This window comes from Antechinus flavipes, chromosome 6 (genome assembly GCF_016432865.1).
Source record: "Antechinus flavipes isolate AdamAnt ecotype Samford, QLD, Australia chromosome 6, AdamAnt_v2, whole genome shotgun sequence".
Lineage (NCBI taxonomy): Eukaryota > Metazoa > Chordata > Mammalia > Dasyuromorphia > Dasyuridae > Antechinus > Antechinus flavipes.
This window is the reverse complement of record NC_067403.1, coordinates 90,698,208-90,714,425: the sequence shown is the minus strand read 5'-3', so window position 1 is coordinate 90,714,425 and position 16,218 is coordinate 90,698,208.

Below are 16,218 nucleotides of genomic sequence, written 5' to 3'. Positions count from 1 at the left end.
ACAATTTAAAAAATTTTTGAGCTTCATTGGTTTTCTTCATATAAATAATTATTTTCATATAATCAGAATTATCCATTTTACATTCCATATATATATATATATATTTTTTTTTTTTGGTCTCGTGTTTGATTATAAATGCTTCCTTTAGAGGCAGCTAGTTGGTGCAGTGAATAGAGCACCATTTCTGAAGTCAGGAGGACCTGAGTTCAAATCTGGATTCAGACACTTAAAACTTCCTTGTGGTGATCTTCTTCGGATCTTTTATTGTCTCCAACATAGTTAGCTTAGAGCCCTCCAAATATCTCCAAATCCAAGGATTTTGTCCTTCAGCCTCTGCCTCTGCTTTCTTCTGCCTCCAGCTAGCACAAAGATGGAATGAATCTCTTGTCTCCTTCACTTGGGGCTTGGCTAGCTTTCTGGTGAGTCTTTCAGACCAGCTTGGTCTCAGTGGGGGGAGTGCAGGAGCCCAGCCACCAACCACAGTGGTGTGAGATGAAGATGAATCTGGTTGTCCGTTGAACTCTCGACTCATAGCTTCTTCCTCTGAAAACTCGTCTTCTGCCACCAGCCAGCCAAGTGGAATATATTCTCCCTTGCCTCGGAGAGAGGGCTTCTGGCATAATTCTGCTGAAATCTCCCAAAGTGCTCTGTGTCTGCACCAGAGTGCTCCTCTTCAATCCAGCTGAACTCTCTTCTGCCACCAAATGGAAAATATAATCTGGAATAGATCTCTCTTCACTGGCCTTATATCTTCTGAGAGAATGGGATTATGGGTTTTCTCCCATAGTGCTCTCTGGCCCTAAGAGCTTTAAGGGAGGTGTGAATTCACAAAGTTACAAAGTTTACTTTGTGAAGCTGGCATACTTGTGAACTCCAATGAGTAAAGGTGTAAACACAAGCATTGTACTAATTAGTTCTACTTAGTACTTTGTTTCAGGTTCTGGCCCAAAACATCTTCTTGTAAGATCAGATCAACTCTAATTAGTTAGCAGTTTGTAAGGATTCCAACATCTCCTCCTTTCTTTTGTTTTAGAACATAGGATGGTCATGATCTCCCTGATTTCTCAAGGAGGTGAGAACCCCCAAAAAAGGTGATCACGCCTTCCCTGACACCTCAGGAAGGGAGATGAAAACACCAAAGGAAATAGGAAGTCAAATCAGATTAGCGGGTTTCTGAAGGGGCTCACTAGAAACAGATACACATAAATCCATCAATATGGGCCAGAACTTTGAAACACATATACATGGTATACGTAAATCCATCGATATGGGAGGCATTATACATAATTTACAATAGCACATAGCAATATAATGCAGGCTAGTAGTGATGTAACAAATAACATGAATCAACCTGAAAATTTACACATGTCCATAAGTCCTAGAAATAGTCCAAAAGGATTCCATTGTCCATTAGTTCATGTGCCAAGAATCCAATAGTTCCTGTAAACTCTGAAGTACTGCAAAGTACTTCAACAATTTTTCATCTCAAGGAATCCAATGATTCTTGCTGGATTTTCAAGAATTGAAACAATCTCATCTTGTCTTAGGAAATCCAATGATTCCTAAAAGTCCTTTTTACAGTCTCATAGTCAGCCATCTGATTCTTTCTCCATCTGTGGAAATGTAAGCAGATCCTCTTCCCCAAGCAATTAACCTATTCCCTTCTATTTACCAAATTTGGGATTTCTCCTCTGTTTGCACTGGATATTGCCTTGTTGTCTTAAAAGGCCTGTATTCTTCCCAACTGTAATCCTGATTGCTTTTCTCTTGGTTGATGACATCAGAGTCCTGAATTTCTAAAGTCTCTTTGGGTGTAACCTCAGCTGCTATCATGCCCCGCCTGTCCTTTGATTGATATTTTGGAGCTGGGTCCTGCCTCTCATTTCTCTGGGTCAATATACATTTAGAGGCCCAGTGAAAGCCTTGGTTACATTTTGGACATGGGGTTTTGGGTTTTCTCTCACCCTGTCTTCTCACTCTATCTCCATTTCTACAATGAGCTCTCAAATGTCCAACTTTTCCGCACTGAAAACATCGATGGGTTTCTCTAGAATTCCTTTGCCAAGAAGGACCTTGTCTTTCCACGTTCATCATAGTTTGGGTATAATAAGCATTTGTGCCCACTGTGGCACAGCGTCTTATGATCTCCTCTAAAGGAGCATTTCTGTCTAGCCCCCATATAATTCTCTTGCAAACCTCATTGGTATTTTCCTTAGCCAAATGTTTAGTCATTATTTCTGTTGCTGCATTGTCTCCAATGGTTCTTATTACAGCTGTTTGCAAATGTCCCACAAAATCTGCAAAAGGTTCATTGGGACCTTGCTCTATTTTTGTGAAAGCATTATTTCCATCTTTCTGTCCAGGGAGAGAACTCCAAGCTTTTATTGCAGCCTTAGAAATTTGCTCATATACTGTTATGGGATAATAAATCTGTTCTGAACTCTCTGCATACTGACCTTGACCAGCTAGTTGGTCAAAAGCAACTTGTACAATAGCTCCTGTTTGCCTATTGCGTTGAGCTTGAATCCTGCATAATTCATGAAACTCTGAAAGCCACAATAAATTTTGTCCCGCTTCTAGACATGTCTTAGCTATGGATTTCCAGTCATTCGGGGTTAAGATTTCATAAGACAAATTATCTAGTAACATCTTCACATAAGATGATGTTGCTCCATAAAGAGTGCAACCCTTTTTCAAAACTTTAATTTTTTCCAAATTAAAAGGAGTGTATTTTCTCTCTTTTTGACCTGAAGAGTTGAGCTCTTCAATCACAGGATATGCATTTATAAAATCAGATATATCTTCTCCTTCATTTTTTGCTTTAATTAATGCTTTTTCTAATCTTGTCAAATTCTGCTTTACAGGAGAAGCTCACTGTGTTTCTGTCTCTCTCCCTCCCCCTTGTCCCACCCATGAAGGGTTAATTGAGGGGGGAGGGTCATGAGATGTGGAATCATCTAATTCCTCCTGCTGTGAAGTATCATACTCAGAATTGTACTTAACTTCATTCTTATCTGATTCTTGCTCCTTTTCACCTGGTATAGTTGACACCTCTTCCTGCTGCTGTTTCTTCTTTTTCCTTATTTTAATACTTATAAAATTTCCTAAAGCTAGTTGTATTAAATTATATGTATTAAGTATGTCTTTGGAAATTGAGTTAGGCCCATTTTTATTATAGGCCCAAAGATCCTCTCCTACCAATTTCCATTCATTTAGATCTAATTCCTTTTCCAGAGAGAAACAAGGACATATATCCTTCACAGTTTGTAAAAGTTCAGTGATTTGCTGTAAACTTATAATTAAACCTTGGCTTTCCATAACTTTGACAATGCTCTCTAAACATTTTCCGTGAACAGAAACAGAAGGCTGTTTTCTAAACATCTGTCCCATCTTAGCTGAAATTCTACTTTAATTCTTCTAACAAAATTTCTTTGTTGCACTCACCCTAATTTCTGGGTTGAGGAGTTTTTCCCACTGGATCAGGATCAGAGGCTTTTCCACTTGAATCAGGACCGTAGCTTTTCCACTGAAATCCACCGGGGGTGGGGGGTGGGGGGTGGGGAATCTGTTAGCCCCATGTTGGGCGCCAAACTTCCTAGCTGTGTGAATCTGGATAAGTCACTTAACCTCAATTGCTTCAGCAATTTTTTTTTTCTTTTATCCATATATCTTATATATTCCAAGATCCCTTGCTTTGCTTATGATATCATCCTTTATGTCTAAATCATGTATTCACTTAGACATTATCTTTCTATATTTTGGGAATGATTGGTCTATACCTAATTTTTGCTAAACTAATTTCCAGTTTTAACAGCAATTTTCTGTCAGATGGTAAGTTCCTAAACCACTGACTTGAATCTTTGGGTTTGTCAAACACTACAGTATTAAGTCATTTACTACTGGGTATTCTAGTGATGCATCACTCTATTTCTTATTCAGTACCAAAATGTTTTGATGATTACTACTTTGTAATGCAGTTTGAGATCTAGTATTGCTAAGCTACCTTTCTTATACTCCTCTAGATGAGTTTGTTATTTTTAAGCTTTAAAACACACAAAATATATATATATATATATATATATATAGAGAGAGAGAGAGAGAGAGAGAGAGAGAGAGAGAGTATATACATACTTGTTTTATGTACATATGTACATATATGTATATACACACATATATACATATGTACATAAAACAAGTATGTATATACAATATGTGTACATGCAGAAAGACGGATAGAGAGAAGAAGAGAGCACGAGAAAAATAGATTTGTCATGTCAATAAAAAGGTTTAATTTAGGTTGAATTATTATTTTTATAGTATTAGTTCAACTTATGCATGAACAATTTCTTTGTAGGTAAATTGTTTTGTAATTATGTTCACATAGTTTTTGGGTTTATCTTGACAGGTGGAGTACTAAGTATTTTATATTATTCACAGTTATTTTGAATGGAATTTATCTTTCTAATTCTTCCTATTAGACTTTGTGGATGATATATAGAAATTTTGTGATTTATGTAGATTTTTTTATCCAGCAACTTTGATGAAGTTCTTAACAATTTCAAGTAATTAACAAAAATTATTCTCTAGCATTCTCAAGATGTATTATCAGATTGTCACAAAGAGTGATAGTTTTGTTTCCTCAATGCCAATTCTAATTCTTTCAATTTTCTTTTCTTTTTTTAGTTTTACAACTAGCATTTCCAGGGCAGTGGGAAATATTGAAAAATAGTTATGGTAATGGGCATCCTTGATTCACCATTGATCTTACTGGAAAATCTTCTGCCTTATCCTCCTTGCATATAACATTTGGTGTTGGCTTTAGGTGGATATTATTTAACATTTTTAATTTCTATGCTTTTTAGGTTGCTTTTTAAAATAGAAATGCTTTGGGATCCTTACTAACTGCTAACTAATTAGAGTTGATCTAATCTTACAAGAAGATGTTTTGGGCAGAACCTGAAACAAGGTACTAAGTAGAACTAATTAATACAAGGCTTGTGTTCAGACCTTTACTTATTGGAGTTCAATGAGTTCACACCTCCCTTGAAGCTCTTTGGGAGCATAAATAGAGCTTCAATGGGCCAGTCAAGGAAGTTCTTCAGAGGAAGAAGCTACATGTCGAGATTTCACCAGAATGACATGAAGAGCAATGCTGGCTCTGGAAACTGAAGAAAGCAGAGGCAGGAGCAAAGGACAAAGTGGCAAGAGCTCTTGGAACCAAGCAGAGAGATAGGCCTCTAAGCTAACCGGGCTATATTGGAGATAATAAAAGATCTGAATTTTTATCACCTGGCTGTGTTTTGAGAAGAAAAAGCTCACCACATTTTGGCGCCCGAACAGGGACCGATTCAGATCCATCTGAACTAGATCACCACATTTTGGCGCCCTGAACGTGGGGCTAACAGACCCCCTCAGTGGATTTCAGTGGAAAAGCTCCAATCCTGATTCAAGTGGAAAAGCCTCTGATCCTGATCCAGTGAAAAAGACTCTTCAACCCAGAAATTAGGGTGAGTGCAACAAAGAAATTTTGTTAGAAGAGTTAAAGTAGAATTTCAGCTAAGATGGGACAGATATTTAGAAAACAGCCTGTTTCTGTTCAAGGAAAATGTTTAGAGAGCATTGTCAAAGTTATGGAAAGCCAAGGTTTAATTATAAGTTTACAGCAAATCACTGAACTTTTACAAACTGTAAAGGACATATGTCCTTGTTTCTCTCTTGATAAGGAATTAGATCTAAATGAATGGAAATTGGTTGGAGAGGATCTTTGTCAATTCTATGATAAAAATGGGCCTAACTCAATAATTAATACATATAATGTAATATAATTGGCTATAAGAAGTTATTTAAGTGATAGAATGATGAAAAGGAAAGTACAGGAGGAAGAAGTATCAACTTTACTAGGTGAAAAGGAGGACGAATCAGATGAGAATGGAGTTAATTACAATTCTGAGTATGATACTTCACAGCAGGAGGAATTAGGTGATTCCACATCTCATGACCCTTCCCCCGCAATTAACCCTTCATGGATGGAACAAGGGGGAGGGAGAGAGACAGAAACACAGTGAGCTTCTCCTGTAAAGCAGAATTTGACAAGATTAGAAAAAGCATTAATTAAAGCAGAAAATGAAGGAGAAGGTATATATCTGGTTTTATAAATGCATATCCTGTGATTGAAGAGCTCAATTCAGGTCAAAAAGAGAGAAAATACACTCCTTTTAATTTGGGAAAAATTAAAGATTTGAAAAAGGGTTGCACTCTTTATGGGGCTACATCATCTTATGTGAAGATGTTACTGGATAATTTGTCTTATGAAATCTTAACCCCGAATGACTGGAAATCCATCGCTAAAACATGTCTTGAACCAGGACAAAATTTATTGTGGCTTTCAGAGTTTCATGAATTATAGTCAAACAGGAACTATTGGACAAATCACTTTTGACCAACTAGCTGGTGATCTCATAACAGTATATGAGCAAATTTCTAAAACTGCAATAAAAGCTTGGAATTCTCTCCCTGGACAGAAAGATGGAAATAATGCTTTCACAAAAATAGAGCAAGGTCCCAATGAACCTTTTGCAGATTTTGTGGGACGTTTACAAACAGCTGTAATAAGAACCATTGGAGACAATGCAGCAACAGAAATAATGACCAGACATCTGGCTAAGGAAAATGCCAATGAGATTTGCAAGAGAATTATATGGGGGCTAGACAAAAAAGCTTCTTTAGAAGAGATCATAAGACACTGTGCCACAGTGGACATAAATGCTTATTATGCCCAAACTATGATGAACATGGAAAGACAAGGTCCTTCTTGGCAGAGGAATTCTAGAGAAACTCATCGATGTTTTCAGTGCGGAAAAATTGGACATTTGAGAGCCCAATGTAGATACAGAGATACAATGAGAAGACAGGGTGAGAGAAAATCCAAAACCCCATGTCCAAAATGTAACCAAGGCTTTCATTGGGCCTCTAAATGTATATTGACCCAGAGGAAGGAGAGGCAGGGCCCAGCTCCAAAGTATCAATCAAAGGACAGGTGGGGCATGATAGCAGCTGCGATTACACCCAGAGAGACTTTAGAAATTCAGAACTCTGATGTCATCAACCAAGAGAAAAGCAATCAGGATTACAGTTGGGAAGAATACAGGCCTTTTAAGACAACAAGACAATATCCAATGCAAACAACTCCAATGTAATTACCAGATGATGAGGAGAAATCCCAAACTTGGTAAATAGAAGGGAATTAGATTAACTGCTTGGGGAAGAGGATCTGCTTATATTTCCACAGATGGAGAAAGAATCAAATGGCTGACAAGGAGACTGTTAAAAAAGACTTTTAAAATCTTCAGGAATCATTGGATTTCCTGACACAAGAGGAAACTGTTTTAGTTCTTGAAAAACCAGCAAGAATCATTGGGTTCCCTGAGATGAAAAATTGTTGATGAGACCTTTTGCAGTACTTCAGAGCTTACAGGAATTATTAGATTCCTGGCACATGAACTAATGGACAATGGATTGCTTATGGACTATTTCTAGGACTTATGGACATGTGTAAATCTTCAGGTTGATTCATGTTGTTACATTACTACTAGCCTGTGTTATATTGCTATGTGCTTATGTAAATTATGTATAATGCCTCCCATATTGATGGATTTATGTATACCATGTATATCATATTGACGGATTTATGTGTACCCCTTCAGAAACCCACTAATCTGATTAGATTTCCTATTTCCTTTGGTGTTTTCATCTAACAAAAGAAAGGGGGAGATGTTGGAATCCTTACTAACTGCTAACTAATTAGAGTTGATCTAATCTTACAAGAAGATGTTTTGGGCAGAACCTGAAACAAGGTACTAAGTAGAACTAATTAATACAAGGCTTGTGTTCAGACCTTTACTCATTGGAGTTCAATGAGTTCACACCACCCTTGAAGCTCTTTGGGAGCATAAATAGAGCTTCAATGGGCCAGTCAAGGAAGTTCTTCAGAGGAAGAAGCTACAAGTTGAGATTTCACCGGAATGATATGAAGAGCGGTGCTGGCTCTGGAGGCTGAAGAAAGCAGAGGCAGAAGCAAAGGACAAAGTGGCAAGAGCTCTTGGAACCAAGCAGAGAGATAGGCCTCTAAGCTAACCGGGTTATATTGGAGATAACAAAAGATCTGAACTTTTATCACCTGGCTGCGTTTTGAGAAGAAAAAGCTCACCACATTTTGGCGCCCGAACAGGGACCGATTCAGATCCATCTGAACTAGATCACCACATTTTGGCGCCCAACGTGGGGCTGACAGAATCCTGATTCCAGGGAAGGCACCCAGAGAGAACTTTTATAATATTTTAAAGAAGAACAAGAACCCAACATTTGAAACCCCAACAGAAATGAGTGTTATATTTTGTCAAAATATTTTTCTGTGTCTTTGTGATAAACATGATTTTTGTTATTTTATTTATTTTTTGGTCAATTATGCTGATAATTTTCCAAATACTGAATCTAAGCTGTATTCATGAGATACATCCCAGTTGATATATGTTCTTTATGATGTATTGCTATAATCTCTTTGCTAGTATTTTAGTTTTAGAAAAATCAATATTCATTCAGAAAAGTGGCCTCTAGTTTTGGTTTTTCCTGATTTAGGTATTAGTGTCATATTATATTATAAAAAGAATTTGATAGGACTGCTTTCTTAGCTATTTCCCCTCATGATTGTATCTATTATTGTAATTATTATTATTTTTTTAATGTTTGGTAGGATTCATGCATGAAATCATATGGTTATGGGAACTTTGTTTTATTTGTTTGTTGCACACTGCACACTGATGGATAGGTCAATTTCATTTTCTAAGAGCTATTTAACAATTTCATTTTCTCTTTTGCTAATCTGTGCTATTTACCAATTTTATTTAATTGGAACATTTATTAACATATAATTGCCAAAAATAGCTCTTGATAATTGCTTTTATTTTATCATAATGATGCATTCTGCCAGGAATTCTTGTTGTGCTTGAGTCCAATTGGCAATTTGTTTTCCAAACTGTGTAAGTTACTGTTTTGGCCTCACTGTCTTCTTTTGAGTATGTGCCTTGATAGTTTTTGTCCCCATAGTAAATTTCTAGGGACAGATTCATTATTTAAAAAAAAACAAAACAAAATAAAAAAAAAGACCCTTTTATCTTTATGTTGAAGTTAGACTTTTCTTCTGTGTTAGGGGCAGCAGTGTCCCACGCTTCAGTCCTTTCTTGCTACTCTTTTCAGAACTAGCTCTGGATACCCCTAAATGTTTGGGTACTTCCATGGTGGGTAAGATCTCAATAAAGATGTAATCATTGATCTTCCATCCTGTTCTCTGGATTCTACTAACATATAGATCTTCTTCATGTAGAAATCAGAACTAATATTCATAAGGTCTCCTTTTCTTTTGCAATCACAATTTCTAGTACTTCCTTCTATCCTAGAATTGAGATTAGGGTCCCTACTCCACCATATGTGATTATAAATACTGGTCCCTGCCCCAGAACTTTTACTAGGTTCTCTATTCCCCAGGAGACTGCAAGTATTGTTATGCCTTTTGGTCTTGGAACTGAGACCCGGACTGTGAATTTAAAATGTACGTGGTTCCAGACATTAGTGCCTGCAGAAATTTCTTGGCAATTTCCTTTTGACCAATGTTCTGACCTCATCACTGTCTATGGTCTGAAAGCTCTTGAAATTGCTATTGCTGCCATCAGCAGTTAGGCTCTCGCATATGACTTGTACTACATGTCCTATTCTGGAATTCAGACCAAACTACCGACCCATAAGACAGTCCTTTCTTACAACCTCTTTAGTTACTTTGTTTCTAAACTTTTGCTGGTACTGCTGCTGGGGAATTCAACTTGGCTTATTATTTTACAGTTGTTTGGGAAGGGAAGTATTTGAGAGCTTATCTGAGGGTTTTTCTTCTCTGACATTTTGATTCTGACTTCCTAGTACTTTTAAATGTTACTTTTTGCTAATAAAATCATATCATTTTCTGACACTGATCTCTGTCAAAGACTGATATCAAGAACTTTTTTTTTTGAGTGTTCAATAAATGTGCCTTTAATTCCTATGGAATTAACTGCCATTCCACAGTGGCTTCCTAATATATGGACAGTGAGGTAGTTTTATTAATTTAAAAGCTGTAAGGTTCCAGTTTCTGAGCTGTGTTGAGAGGGATAGTGGTCAAATTGCTGGTAATGGTTCAACTAGCTGAAACCTGGTGCCTCTTGTCCCTCTGAGGCTTGAGGAAAATGAAAAGATTTGAAATTACTGTGCTAAGTAGAAGAGGAAATTGCTTAGCATAGTATAAAAGGATTGCCTTACTATGACAAAGACTCAGTTGATGCTATCTTGTACAAATTTGTATTAGATCTAATCAGCATGATTCTATGATTTCCTCCAGCTTAGTTCAGTAGCACATGGATAGAAGCAAAGGAGATAGGTGTTGAAACTAATCCAAAGTTGTTTATTTGGCAAGATATAGTTGGTGATGCAAGAAATTTAATTGTAGAAGATAATGAAGGTCTGAAATGATTCACCACAGGATCAAGTTAGTTCAAAGATGATAACCTGTCAAAACACTGACAAAGAGAGAAACCAGAAGTCACAGGGACAACAAAGAAACAAAGCAACTATAGTTTGCATTTCTCTGTTGCTTATTTTGCTCTTTGTACAAAACTATATTTAGATTTTTTGGTCATTTTAAAGTTTCCTTATTGTATCTATAAACTCTTTTTATGTATTTTTATATATATTTTTTTACATTTCTAAGTTTAAATATTACATGGTATTCAATAATTAAATAGTAATTAGAGCATTGAATCTTCTCTTTTTTTCTATGTATTGACTTAAGCTAAGATACAGTTTTGTCCTGTTTCATGGATACCTGAGAAAATCAATTATGTTTATCTGGAAAATAGCCTTTCTCTACATGCAGTCTGACCTAGTCCCTGAACAATTGCACAATCTGTCACCAGCTGTATAGTTTTAACCTTTTTATCATATAGAATCTGCCAGATTTTGTCTTGCATGTGGGGAAAGGGAAGTAAAGGGCCAGAATTACAGAATTTTAAAATTCTCCATGAATGTTAATTTATCTTCTGGTACCCTTTATGTGGGATATTAATCCAATGACCAATGTCATCACATTGACAGAGTCAAGCTACACAAAACATTAAAGTACAAAAATGATTCTAAGTATAAATAAAGCATAGAAATGATACAAGGAGACATAAAGAAGTTTCAGCAGAATTTTATATTGTGAGGAAAAGCAATCCCCATCAGAAGGGCAAAGAAAAGAAGAAAAGTTTTATTGAAGCATGTTGCCTTTGTAAATGGTCTAGAACTATGACTGCAACTTTAGATTATCAAGATTATTTACTTAGAGGTCAAAGACAATTTGATTGCAAAAGACACCTTGATTCTTAGTTATTTGTAGAACTTGTAATGAAGGTGAGTAGAAGGAAGAACAATAACAGAAACAAAAAGGTAAATATTATTCAAGAAAAAATACAAAAGATTCTATTTATAAATTACATAGAAATATAAAAATATTATGAAAAAATAATAAGGATATATGAATCTTGGGAAGTACTCAGAAAATCAAAACAAATGAAATTGACTATAACAAAAACCTCATGGTAACTGACATTATTTTGTAATCAATTATGGAGGACTAGTCAGATCACAGATTAGTTTGAACTAAAATACTAGTAAATAGTTACATAAAAGAAAGGATAATTATGAGACCATTTCATTTATGGTAATCAATACTTCCAATTCGATCTATTTAATAAATATGTTGATCTAGATTGGGAAATGAGCAAAAGTTAAGTCATAGATTCTGACACCATATTTATATTGGTAGATAAAAAGTTTGTCACAATTGGTTTACTAAAAAAAAAAAAATAACCTTTATTAGCAATCACTTTTACTCATTTCACATGGAACAAAGAAATATATCAGCCAAATCCAACAGAAACTTGAAGTACAAGCTCACTTGGAAATTTATTAAAGAAGATAATTATAATAATTTTTCATTACAAAACAGGGGAAAACCTTCTAGTTGAAAATGAGCCTCGGGAAAACAGTATGAGATTCAATTAAGTGGATTCATTCAGAGACCATGTATAGATTAAAAGAAGAGTGACTGGAGAAGAAACTTCTAATAAATTTCTGCATCACATTTCTATAACACATATCTTCACTTATGTATCTTACTGAGTTTTCTTAAAATTTTAATATCTTTTTCTTCTTATTTTTCAAAGCACTTGATGCATTAGGACAAAATGCCATTTTAAAAGTTGTCATTAAATAAGCTCTATATTAAAATATCTCAGTTTTCTGGAATCTGCACATAGAAAAGTATATCATCTATATCTATAGGTTTATTTTTATTATTAATGATGATGATGAACAACATGGAACTAAAGCCAAATTTTTGAAGCTATTCATTAAAGCCTTTCTTCCATGTTGTCATTTATCTATTAATGGCTAAGCCTTAGATCTAATCATTCAACACATCTGAATTCATATCATTGTATGATCTGGTCCATGATTTTTCATCTTGAGTATGATGAGTAAAAATGCTTCTTTTTAAAATATGTCATTAACTGTGTCTCAGCTGGAATGCTCCAAGTTTATAATATTGAAATCCATGATAATTTAAATGTTTCAATGTAAAATAATTGCTAAAAGACATCTATCTATAACTATCTGATCTTAGAAAACATACTGAATAAAAAGGCACATGAATGTAATGTGTTGTTTATACATTCATCAAATTTAAATGCCACATCCAGTAATAAGCATTTCTCTTCTAGTTTGTTTCTCTGTCTCACTACCTGAGAAGCACAACCATATTTTGCTTATAACTGCTTTTAATGATGGATTTTATAACTCTAATAATAAGTAAATTATAACTGGAAGAATACTACAGCTGATCCATTTTCTTTTCATTGCCCTTTTTCTTTCTTAACATAAATGTATTTCAGCTTGATAGAACTTGCCAGAATTTGATATCTTATGGTGGATTTGTATATAAGCTGAACCCAGAATTAAAAATGAATGAAAGGTCAAGGCTGAATTGCATTTGAAAAATGGTTTAATGATTTCAATGATCTGAAATTTTTCCCTGCTAGAAAAGCCTCTTAATTTTAAAGAAAATCCTCTTCATTTCCAAAAGTAAAATCTTTGCCAAAGAATATTAACATATATTTAAGATTTTTATTAATAATCTATATGCTTGAATGTGTAATCTCAATAATATAGGTACAGTCTATAGTAATAAGATGGACATTTTCCTATGTTAGATGATATTTATTCACATACTCCTATAGATCATTTATAGGATTATAGGGTTATGGGTATATTGTTGGAAGAAACCATAGAAGTTATCTAATCTGTCTACTATATTTTATAGATAAGGAAACTGATTCCCATGGGAGTTCAGTGATTTGTCCAAGGTCACACAAGTAGTCAAGAACAGAGACCAGATTGAAGCCAAATCATTTGACTCCAGATTTGTGCTGGTGCTAGCTTTAACTTGCTTGCAAGTTCTTAAAGTAAGATTTTTAGTATCAGAAATTATACCTTGGAAAACATCAAACAGTAAAAATCAAGTCGGGGGCTGTCTTAATTAATTATTTTTGGGGTGTATCTTTATTCCTAGTGTTTAATATAGTTATTGGCACTGAACAAATATTTAGTGATAATGATTTATTGTTTTGCTGCTTATCTAGAGTCACAGAAATAAAGGGAAACTATTAGTGCAGATTAAAATTAAAAGGAAATCATACATTTTGGGACATCTTGTTGTTAAATATTGACCAGCTTATTGTTCCTCACTGCAAAGATAGAATTCTTTCCACTTTACCATGAGGGTTACAAGGTGCTTGTTGGCTTTTATCTAGGTCATTTTAAACTTTCCAGATGTCATTGAAAAACTTGACACATGCATCAGTTACTTTTCACACTTGCTACAAGACCAGACTACCATCTTTTCCCATCTTTCTTTCATCTTTCTCTGGATACCTTTTATATTATTTCTATTTCACATTTCCTCTCTATAAAAAAAATGAAGTCTTTAAATAACAAATAAAATCTGAACAATCTATTTCTAAAAGTTTTTTGATTGCAGTTATTGGCTTTATAAAGAATGGGAAAGAAGTAGTAATAAATCTATTATTCAGTCTTCAATTACAAAAGAAAAGACGTAAATTGATTTAACATGATGAAAACTTCTAATGGGTTTAGATAGTTATAAATTATAGAGTATAGTTGTTACCTACCCTTCTATGTAGATGGTTACATTCAAGTATAGTTCTGCTTAGAGATAAATTGTGAAACAAATTATTTCTTTCTATTCCCTTTGGCTCTATGATTCTAAGATTTTAAACAATAAGGTATTATGAAATGATTAATAGAAATATTTAGAATTCTGATTGAATATAATTTTGTGACGTGGTTCTGAAGCACTGGTTGATCAAATAATGCTTCTATTCACTATAATCTCTGTTGTGACTTCCATTTTCTCAGTATTCCCCTTATTACTTTGTTTTTTTTTTCTTTTTTGCCCAATATAGATTACTACATCATAACCCTCTACTGATTTAACCACTTTTCTCCCTTTTAATACAAACCTGTTTACCATCCAATTCCAGCAAATTCCATTCTTTAACCATAATTTCTAGCTCATTCTTGCTTAGCACTGGTTTCAGCTCTCTTCCCACAAGAAAATTTTGTAATGGTAATACATATGGATTAGAGTACTGTAAATTTAAAAAAAAATCTGATTTATCATCTCATATCTATGAAATTGGTCTCAAAACTTTTTTTTGTTGTTGTTGTTAAAAATGTTTTAAGATGTAATTGGTGTGTGTGTTTGAAATTAGAAATGATAATGGTACAGATAGCAATAAGTTTATGTATATTTCCTATAGAAGAATTTTCTAATTTCCAGTTCAATACCTCTATCTCTCCATTTAAACCACCAATCCTTTCTTTTTTTTTTTTTTAACTTTTTAACATTTTTATTTTAATTTTTGAATTCCAAATTCTCTCTCTCCATTTATCTCCCTTCCCCAGTCCCTGATAAGGTAAGCAATCAGATAAAGGCTATACATGTGTAATTGTGTAAAACATTTCCATATTATTCATTTTGCCAAGAAAACTAGAATAAAATTAAAAAATGAAAAAAAAATAGCATGTTTCAGTCTGTATTCAATTAATAGCAGTTCTGTCTCTGGAGATGCATAGTGTGTTTTATCATTATTCCTTTGGAATTATCCTGGATCTTTGTATTGCTGAGAGCAGCTGAGTTATTCATAGTTCTTCACTGAAAAATATGTACAATGCTCTATTGGTTCTATTCACTTACATTTGCCCATATAAATCTTTGCAGGTTCTTCCAAAATCATCTTGCTTGTATTTTCTTACAGCACAATAATATTCCATTACAATTATATACCACAGCTTGTTTAATCATTCCCAAATTGATGGACAACTCTGATTTCCAGTTCTTAGCTATCGTAAAATGAGCTGCTATAAATCTTTTTGTACAAATTGGTCTTTTTTCTCCATTTAAAAATGTCTTTGGCATATAGAGTTAACAAGGTATTTTAACTTGGGATGGATATCTCAATCTATAGTAGAAGGTCTATACCTGAGGTGATTAAACATACATAAATGTGTATGCACAGTTTTATAATTCTTTGAGCATAGTTTTAAATTGTTCTTTAGAACTCCATCAACAATCCATAAATGTCTCATTTTTCTCACATGCTCATTCAACATCTAACATATATAATTTTGATTACATAAAATTATTTTTGTGTAAAAAAACAAATGCACCCCAAATTATAAAAGAAATAGAAAACTGGAAAAAAATTGCAACAAGTATCTCTGTTAAAGACCTCATTTTTTCATATATATAGAGAGAGAGAGAAAGAGAAAAAGAAAGAGAGAGAGAGAAAAAGAGAGAAATTGAGTCAAATTTATAAAAATATAAATCATTAGAGACTGAATATAAATCAACACATGTTATGTGCACTTTCTTTTTCTTCTGTTTTATTTTTATCTCATTTTTTTGTTCTGATTTTTCTCTCCCAACATGCTTCATAAAGAAATAGGTTTTTAAAAATATACATATATGACCAAAACAAATGAATACATTATGAAAATATGTAAATCATTCTTCAATTG